Source organism: Berghia stephanieae, chromosome 10 (assembly GCF_034508935.2).
Source record: "Berghia stephanieae isolate SIO BIC M18660-M18661 chromosome 10, UCSD_Bste_1.3, whole genome shotgun sequence".
Taxonomy (NCBI): Eukaryota; Metazoa; Mollusca; class Gastropoda; order Nudibranchia; family Aeolidiidae; genus Berghia; species Berghia stephanieae.
Window position 1 is genome coordinate 3,274,534 of NC_088369.1, and position 10,000 is coordinate 3,284,533.

Sequence of the window (10,000 nt, forward strand, 5' to 3'; positions counted from 1 at the left end):
CCCCCCCCCCCCCAATACACAAACAAACACAAAACCACACAAACAAACACAAAAACACACACACAAACACACACAAACACAAACACACACACATCACAATCTTATTCTATCGTACTTTGATTTTTTAAAAAACAAACCCAAAATCTCCCAAACCGCCCCCCCCCCCCCCCCCCCAAAAACAAAAAAAAAACAAAAAAAAAAAAACAACAACAACAAAAAACAACCAACCAAACACCAAAACCACACAACTTATATAAATCTCTGGTCAGAAAACCCCTTCAAATGTCGGTCGATTATTAAAAACAAAAAACAAAAAACATAACAACCCCCCCCCCCCCAAAAAAAAAAAAAACAACAAAAAAAAAACAAACAAAAAACAAAACAAAAACAAACGAGCATTTATATAACGCAATATCCACTAAACGTGCTCAAAGTGTTTTACAAGGGGCCCCGTCCCTGGCCTACAGCAGCACGTAACATGTGGAACGGGACATGAAGCCTGTTAGGTGTTATTACAAATTTTTTTTTCGGATTGTAGAGACAACGCTGTTAACGGCCTGGTACTCACTTTACATCTGGCTGAGTACGGTGAGAAAATGTGAGTAAAGAACCTTTTCAAAAGGACTCAACTATGCGCCGGAACCAACGTGTACATAGATGTTCAGGTCTAACATCCCAACATCATTATGGGCCGAGTTCAACATTGTTGTAATGGACAATATTTTGCGTCATTTATTAAAGCTTTCCATTACATCAACAATGAGCTCATAAAGCAGTTGGGTTATCCGACCTGCAAATAAGTGCACGTCGAGGCTCGAACCCAGGACCTTTCGATCCCAAAGCGAGTGTCATACCATTAGATACCCCCCCCCTCCCCCTCAATCTTGCTAAATAACTTATACTTAAGAGAAGAATTAAATAATAATGTGAAAGTGATTGTAAGCTTCAATTTAATTACAAGAACAGATCAAATGAACGTTTCGGGTTTCCCCTTTATCAACAAAACAGGATGAATGAAACACCACAGATGAATGAAATAATGTGGTAGTGGCGTAGTTAAGAGGAATAAACAAAACATTGGTTGGCAAAGTAAGGCAGGATTGTTATTATTATTATTATTATATAATAATAATAATAATAATAATAATAATAATAATAATAATAATAATAATATAATAATAATAATAATAATAATAATAATAATTTATTATTATTATTATTATTATTATTATTATTATTATTATTATTATTATTATTATTATTATTATTATTATTATTATTAAACATTAGTCTTTTATGATCAAAGGAATTTTAACGTTTCCTCCCCGTGGTACTTATATCAATATGTGCGGCTATGTGGTCTAGTGGTATGACACTCGCTTTCGGATCGGAAGGTCCTGGGTTCGAGCCTCGCTCGGCGCATAGTTGAGTCCTTGGAAAAGGCTCTTTACTCACAATGAGTACCTGGCCGTCAACAGCGTTGTCTCTGTCAGAAAAAAAATTGTAATATATCGCCTATCCAGTGTCAAGTCTCGTTCTGTATGTTACGTGTTGCTGTTGGTCAGGGACCCTCTGTAAAGCGCTTTGAGCACATTTGGTGGATATTGCGCTATATAAAAAGCTCTCGTAATTAAGAAACTAGAGAGCAGGCACCGGTGTAAGATAAAGATCTGAACAAATGTGAATGAAAGGTGGCAGGCAAAGCAAGAAAGGAAAAATACCATCCACAAATTTAACTCGCATTCTCTCACCTAACTCAGATGTTAAATGAGTACCTGACCGTTTACAGCGTTGTCTCTGTCGGACAAAAAGTTTGTACGATCGCCTTTCATATCTTGTCGTACATGTTTACACAGGGAAAAATGGAGGGCACACGAGGAAGAGGAAGACCAAAGTCTAGTTATATAAAACAATATCCTAGAATGGACAGATAGGAATGGAAGAGAGCTGTACGATATCGTCAACAGACGAAAGGAATGGGCAGACATTTATTATTGTCATTGCAGAGTGTGGGCAGCCAACGTCAATGAGGACGACGCTGGACCGTAAGAGAGTATGTAAGTATGTAAGTAAGTAAGCGCTTTGCGCACGTTCAGTGGGTATCGCGCTATATATAAAAGCTCAAGTATTCATTATCATTAAGTCAGTAGGTAAGTGCGGCTATGTGGTCTAGTGGTATGACACTCCCTTTCGGATCTGAAGGTCCTGGGTTCGAGCCTCGCGTTCGGCGCATAGTTGAGTCCTTGGAAAAGGCTCTTTACTCACATTCTCTCACCGTACTCAGGTGTAAAATGAGTACCTGGCCGTTAACAGCGTTGTTTTTGTCCGAAAAATATTGTAATATCGCCTAACAGGCGTCATGTTCCGTCCTACATATTAAATGTTGCTGTTGACCTGGGACCCATTGTAAAGCGGTTTGAGCACATTTAGTGGATATTGCGCTATATAAAGCTCAATTTTTAAAAAAGTAAGTAAGTAGAGTATTTCTATTTCAGCAATGAATGGGGCCATAACAATTTGGGTAATCAGACCTACAACTATATACACAGAACCCCGACGACATAATTACCGTTTTGATACGGGGGGGGGGGGGGGGGGGGGGGGGGAGAGTTGGAGTAGGTTACACGAATTATTCCGCCGTAGTTTGACTCTATAACCCAAATTAATCTCGGGAATAATTGCCCAATTTGGCATGGCAGGAGGTACTCGTATGTAGATAGTTGATATACGTACGTAATAGGATGATGCTTTCAGCAAATATCACATCATTCTTTTGATGATCGTTAAACGTCTATAGGGATCATTGCACCAATTTGTGTTGGTAACGAACTTGATTAGGACGTGCACACAACAATTAATAAAAGAGTTCTAGAGATAATTATTGTTATTATTATCTTGTAAATTACATTATGGTGATTGGGTATGCACGTGTTTGATATGTATATGTGCATTTTTTTTTTGTGAGATAGAGAAAGAAAGAAAGAAAGAAAGAAAGAGAGAGAGAGAGAGAGAGAGAGAGAGAGAGAGAGAGAGAGAGAGAGAGAGAGAGAGAGAGAGAGAGAGAGAGAGAGAGAGAGAGAGAAGAGGGAGGGAGGGGCGGAGAGAGAGAGAGAGAGAGAGAGAGAGAGAAGAGAGAGTGAGAAGAGAGAGAGAGAGAGAGAGAGAGAGAGAGAGAGAGAGAGAGAGAGAGAAAGGGAGAGATAGAGAGTTAAGTTTGATGTTAAATGTTATATAAAATGTTTTTTTTTTCTTCTTTTCTTTTGAAATATTTATTTGTTTGATTTCATCTATTTATTCATCTATTTATTTATTTATGTATTTATCTATTTATCTATTTATTTATTTATGTATTTATCTATTTATTTATTTATTTATTTATCATCAGGTGTACATTAAGCACCTGGCCGTTCACAGCGTTGTCTCTTTCCGAAAAAGAAATAAAAGATGATAAAACCGCCTTACAAGCGTCTTGTCGCTGTCTAGTGTATATATAAATCATCGACTACAAAGGACTTCTAATTATTAATAATTTATTTTGTGCGGCTATGTGGTCTAGTGGTATGACACTCGCTATCGGATCGGAAGGTCCTGGGTTCGAGCCCCGTTCGACGCATAGTTGAGTCCTTGGAAAAGGCCCTTTACTCACATTCTCTCGCCGTACTCAGGTGTAAAATGAGTACCTGGCCGTTAACAGCGTTGTCTATGTCGGAAAATAAATGATAAAATCGCCTAACAGGCGTCATGTCTCGTTCTACATGTTACCTGTTGCTATTGGTCAGGGAGGGACCCCTTGCAAAGCGCTTTGAGAACGTTCAGTGGATTTCGCGCTATATAAAAGCTTAATTTAAAACATTTTTTTTTCCTTAACGCTTTCACTAGAACCGACAATGAATGGCTTGTGGCCATATTATCAAGTTGAAAATGCCGCGCGGTTCTCGTCCGATCATTGAAGTCAAGCAACGTCTGGCTTGGTAAGTATTTAGATTGGTGACCGCTTGGGAATACGACGTGTTGTCGTCAACTTTTTTTTTATATTTAATAATAATAATAATAATAATAATAATAATAATAATAATAATAATAATAATAATAATAATATAAAAATAATAATATAAAATATATAATAATAATAATAATAATAATAATAATAATAATAATAATATAATAATAATAATAATATAATAATAATATAAAAAAAATAATAATATGATAAAATAATAATAATAATAATAATATAATAATAATAATAATAATAATAATATAATAATAATAATAATAATAATAATAATAATAATAATGGATAACATTAATTTATCACGCACCAATCCCCACAGTATTTTATTTCCATAACAACAATGAGACCATAACAATTAGGGATATCACAGACCTGCAAAATAAGGACACGTTGGTCTCCACATTACAAACAAATTATGTTAAAATTATGCATACCTTCAACAATAGACCTCTCATCCAGTCAATAGTTAGGGCCACTATCTTTATAAAACAACGATCTAACCGGCCAGAATTATATAATAATATCTTATCAGTTTCGTGCTTTGAAAACAAAACAAAAAACAACAACAACAACAACAACAACAACAAAAAAAAAAAAAACAACAAAAAAAACAACTAAACAATTTAAACCATTTTGACTAGAAAACTCATCCTTCAAATATCGATCGACTATAATCACCCTCATCTTGCCAAACTCTCTTAAAACTGGAGAGTTGTTTCTTTTTTGTTTTGGTTGTTTTTTTCTTCTAGTACCTCCTTGAAGTCTCAGGTTTGATAGTTTTTAACCAGATGAGGGTCATTAAAATCGATCGATATATATCTGAAGGCCCATTTTTATGGCCAAATTATTTTCGGACTTTGGCAGTCATTTTGTTCTTTTTTTTTTTCACATCGCAGAGTTCACAGACATTCTCTTCTTATCTCTTAATACTTAAAACAAACAACGCTATATCCAGTCCCAGCTACTTAAAATTCTTATGAACTAAAAAATCTAAGATCAAATTAATCTATAATTACACACAGTAAATGTAATATTGACGTCAATGCATAATCGCAAATACGCAATACCCGACGTTCGTGTTAAAATACATAACATATAAAAGATAGTCGTGTCCTATCTGTCTTCTTTCTTTTTCTCCCCCTCTCTCCCTCTCTATCTCTCATATGCACACAACACTCACCTATATCTATCTATCTATCTATCTATCTATCTATCTATCTATCTATCTATCTATCTATCTATCTATCTATCTATCTATCAATCTGTCTATCTATCTATCTATCTATCTATCTATCTATCTATCTATCTATTTATCTATCTATCCATTTATCTACGTGAATATCTTTCCGAATCTCTCTCCCCCACTCTCTCTCTCTCTCTCTCTCTCTCTCTCTCTCTCTCTCTCTCTCTCTCTTATCACACCTTTTTTCATATATTTAAATTAGTCACACAAACACACACGCATACATATACACACGTACACACACATAAACAGACACAAAGACACGGATACATAATAAAGAGTCATACTCATACAACAAGCCCGCAAGTTTCTACCAATAGCGGCAGCGTGACTCAGCGGTACAGTCTTTGCTTTATACCCGAAAGGTACCGAGTTCCATCACCCGCCGCTGCGCTTATGTGGCCTTGAGCAAGTCACCTCGCCCTAGCTCAATTTGCGGCGCTGATCCTAAGTTTGGCACTGACCCCGTGACTTTTTATTCTCTGTTTTTCACCTGGCACTTCTCCATACCCTACTTTTCTCATCACAATTGAAAGGGTGCGCTTGGCTAAGAAGCTCACAACATTGCCATCCAGAAGTATAACGGACCAACACACAACACTATGTGTCCCCTTGAACGTTTATAGTCTGGTTAATATAGTTTAGCGAGAATTACTCATAAACATGATTGTCAAAAAAAAAAAAAAAAAAAAACAAAAAAAAAAAAAAAACAAAAAAAAACAATTATAAAAAAACAAACACCTGAGTGACGTCTATTTCATACTATCTATTGATACAAATGCCCTCTCCACACTTTATTTTCCGAACTTTGGAAAGGCACTTAGCCAACTAAAACTTCTTGAGAGCCCAAAAAGATCAGTCAAGTGTCTTTGATAGAGGAGACCTGTCAAAGCCAGCTGGGCCAAGGAAGGGCGGTAAAAGTCATCCGTCGCCATCTATCACCTGCAGCAGTTACAGCCCATGGATTGGAAAATCTAGCATTGCCAAACTTTAAAAAGACGTCTATTTAATGTCTTTGGCCAGAAAATCTATTTTAATTATCGATCTCTTAAAATGACTCCTGGTTTCTCAAAATGATTCAACCCAAGACTCATATTGAAGATTTTGTTTAATGAATGTTTGACAAGTAAAGGGTAAATATAGTAAATCGATCTATTGAGTAATACCTTTTTATCGACAATTTATATATATCTATTTCTTTTTTTTTTCTAGAAAAAAAAGCCTTTGGCCAGTGCACGGCCTTGTAGTAGTTACTGGTCTTTTGTTTTAAAAAGATCAATATCAATATTATCATCAAGGTGGTTTGTATTGACTGACGTTTCTCTGTACTCTCTCTCTCTCTCTCTCTCTCTCTCTCTCTCTCTCTCTCTCTGTGTCTCTCTCTCTCTCTCTGTGTGTGTGTGTGTGTGTGTGTGTGTGTGTGTGTGTTTTGTGAAGCTGTTATATTCATTTCTATTTATTCATATTTACAGTCCACAGCCTCTATCCACCTGGCTAGGTATCACTTTGACCAATTCGAAACACAGAGATTCTTCTGAGCCACATACCGAATAAACAGTGGAAGATTCTATGAAACACAAACTATTCAGAACCAAAAGAAAAAACAAAAAAACAAAACAAAAAAAAAAAACAAAAAAAAAAAAACAAACCAGTTTTTAAAACAAACAAGTAAGGAAAAACGATTGATAATATTTCTTAAATCGGCTAAGCAGGAGATTTTCACTCCAAGATGAGAGGGGCTTATTCTTTAAGACCCAGTGAGTGAGTAGTCTAAAATCCTATCAGCGGTTGGCAGTAGCAGTAGTAGTAGTAGTAGAAGTCTGTCTGATAAGGAATTTAAAACACACGATTCTAACTGTCTGCGACATAACACGGTTTTTTTCATCTGAATCTGAACCAAACATTAAAAAAATATTGATTATTATTAACCCCAGGGAGTCCCGATAGCTCAGTTGGTAGAGCACTCGCTTCACACAACAAAGGGACCAGGATCGATCCCCGGTGCAGTCGAGATTGTTTTTCTGACCCCATCCCCCTCCCCCGCCTGCCTACCCAGCAGTATATGAGTAGCTGGGTCTGCTAGATTTTGCGGAAAGTAGGTACTTTACGATACACTATAGTCCTGTCCAATTGCTATTGTCCGTTTCACGCTATAGAAACCGGGATAAACTCCGGCTCCATGGGCCTATAGATTAGAATGAAATTGACGTCACTCATGTCTTTGTTGTTGTTGTTTTTTTGTTTTTTTTTTGTCATCCATGTTTATGAGTAATTCTCACTTAACTGTATCAACCAGACTATAAACGTTCAAGGTTACACAAACTTTTTTTTTTATACTTCCGGATGGCAATGTTGTGAGCTTCTTAGCGAAGCGCATACTTATGACTCTGTAGGACTACTTGTTAAATCTTTATTTCTCCTCATCCGATAGCCCTTTTGAAAAGGTTTGCCAGATGGCCAGAGTTCCTCATGGTCAATTGGATTCAGTAGTCTGATGTCACGCCGCCCGGCAACGGCGGCCATCTTGGTTCTAAACAAAGAAAATCATTGCTTTTTATTCTTCATGCTGGCTAGAACTTTTCATATGCCTTGTGATCAGAATGTGTAAAAGTCAAAACATGATCAAATTTATGTTTTTTTTTCCTCTGGGTACGCTTTTATGCTCGCCGGAGAAATATTTCATACAGGCGTCCGCCATTGTTCCGATAGTTTAGAGCCAGTGTTACTAAGTTACCATGCGTCATTAGGAAGGAAGTGACGTTACGACTGTTGAAGAGTATTTCGACTTCAAAAGTGGCCAAATGGAACCTCGCGTGCCCAGGCACTACTAACACTCTGGCCACCCTTAAATAGGCCGACTCCGGAGACTAAACTAAAATGAAAAATGGAGATATGAACCTTAAGGGTTCTTACCGTATAATATAGTTGTATAATGTTGTTCAACATTTTCAGGCCAAAATCTAAGATATGAATTTTTTCTTCCTTTCTTTCAGAGTACCACAGAACTTGCGTACATGTGTCTGTTTACTCATTACGCTCATATTATTATTATTATTATTATCATTACCATCATTATAATCATCATTATCGTAATAATTATCATCATTATTATTGTTATAATGACAGAGTTAGTTTGCGCGATAGCGTGTTGGGAAGAGATAGGATAGCTACAACTAATTAGTGACTTTCCTATTCGTTAACGCTAATGATGAACAGGCGATAATAGCCTTTTAATGGTATATATATATATAGTGTGCGCTTGGCTAAGAAGCTCACAACATTGCCACCCGGAAGTATAACGGACCAACACACCAAGCTCTGTGTAACCTTGAACGTTCATAGTCTGGTTAATACAGTTAAGTGAGAATTACTCAGAAACGTGGATGGCAAGAAAAAACCAAAAAAAAAAACAAAAAAAAAACCCAAAAAAAAACCCAAAAAAAAAAAAACAAACAAAAAACAAACAAAGACTCGAGTGACGTCAACTTCATTCTATCTATAAATTTTCTACCAATAACGCCAAAATACATTATTTTACTTTGGCCAATTTTTAACTCTCTCCTTTAAAAAAAAAGACAAAAAACTTTTTAAATCCCACAAAACTTGAATTATTTTTTAATATAGATGAATATCCACTAAACGTCCTCAAAGCGCTTTACAAGGGCTCACTGGCCAACAGCAACACTTAACATGTGGGACGAAACATGACGCCTTTTATGCGAAATTTCATTTTATTCAAGACAAGACAAACACTATATAATTGAGTACGGTGAGAGAATGTGAGTAAAGAGCCTTTTTCAAAGGACTCAACTATGCGCCGAGCGAGGCTCGAACCCAGGACCTTGTGAGGCTATGTGGTCTAGTGGTATGACACTCGACTTCGGATCAGAGGATCCTAGGTTCAAGTCTTGCTCTGAGCTTTGCATAGTTGAGTCCTTCAAAAAAAAAAAAAAACCAACGCTCTTTACTCACATTCTCTCACCGTACCCAGATGTAAAATGAGTACCTGGCCGTTAACAGCCTTGTCTTCTGTCTTTAATAAAATGTAATTTCGTCATGTCTCGTCCTACATGTTAAGTGTTACTGCTGGCTAGGGACCCCTTGTAAAGTGCGTTGAGCACGTTTAGTGGATATTGCTATAAAAAAAAGATCAAGAATATTTCAGGATTATTCTCCAATTGTGAGGGTCCCGATAGCTCAGTTGGTAGAGCACTCGCTTCACACACAAAGGGACGGAGATCGATCCCGGGTGCAGTCGAGATTGTTTTTCTGATCCACTTGTCCAGCCAGCAGTGATTGGGTAGCTGGGTCTATTAGATCTGGCGGAAATACTTTGTAATAGATTAGCGTCCTATCACAAAGATAACAAGCAATTGCTATTGTCCGTTTCACGCTATAAAAACCGAGATAAACTCCGGCTTCATGGGCCTAGTGGCTCCGAAGAACTACTTTCTCCAAATGTCATACTTACTCAACACAAAAACTGATTTTAAAAACTCCAACTAAAAAGCAGTGAGTCGTACATACCGACGTGCACTCATTTCCAGGTCTGATTACCCAATTCCTTATGGGTTTATTGTTGTAATGGAAATCTAAAAAAAAATGACACAAAATATTGTCTATTACAACAATGTTAAACTAGGCCCACAGTAGGTTCGGATGTCAGACCTGCATATATGTACACGTCGGTACATACTGTCCGTAATTTATTAGTAAAATGAGGTTTATATCAAAGCAACAAA